This window comes from Piliocolobus tephrosceles, chromosome 6 (genome assembly GCF_002776525.5).
Source record: "Piliocolobus tephrosceles isolate RC106 chromosome 6, ASM277652v3, whole genome shotgun sequence".
Lineage (NCBI taxonomy): Eukaryota > Metazoa > Chordata > Mammalia > Primates > Cercopithecidae > Piliocolobus > Piliocolobus tephrosceles.
The window spans coordinates 23385717-23386236 of NC_045439.1; positions in this window are offsets into that span (position 1 = coordinate 23385717).

Sequence of the window (520 nt, forward strand, 5' to 3'; positions counted from 1 at the left end):
AAAAGTTCAGCATTATTACTCATTCATTCATTCATCCAATAAGTAAGGCCATCAGTTGTTCTTCTAAGAGTGGGTGGAGGCTTTTTCTTCTTGACGCTTACATTCTAGTAAGGAAGAAAGAAAAAATAAAAAGTCAAAGAAACAAATTCATAAATAGATAATGCCAAGTAGCAATACAGTAGGAAGAATAGAGAATGAATAAGAATAGTGAATAGAGATTAAACATAAGTGACTATTTGTGACCAAATGGATAAGGAAAGTAGTCGCTATGTGAGCAGAGACATATATGTGGCAAGAAGGTGAGACATGTTTTTCTAGGGAGAAATAAGTTGAAAATATGCTTAACATGTTTGAGAAAAAGCAAAGAGGCCAAAATAGTTAAAACATGTCAAGGGAAAAGAGAAAAATAAGGCATCAAGTTTGAAGGCAGCACAAACCAGATCATATAGAAGAGAGTAGTTCATGGAAAGGAGTTGGAGCAATTTAAGATATTTAGAAACAAGACTTTTTTTTTTTTTTT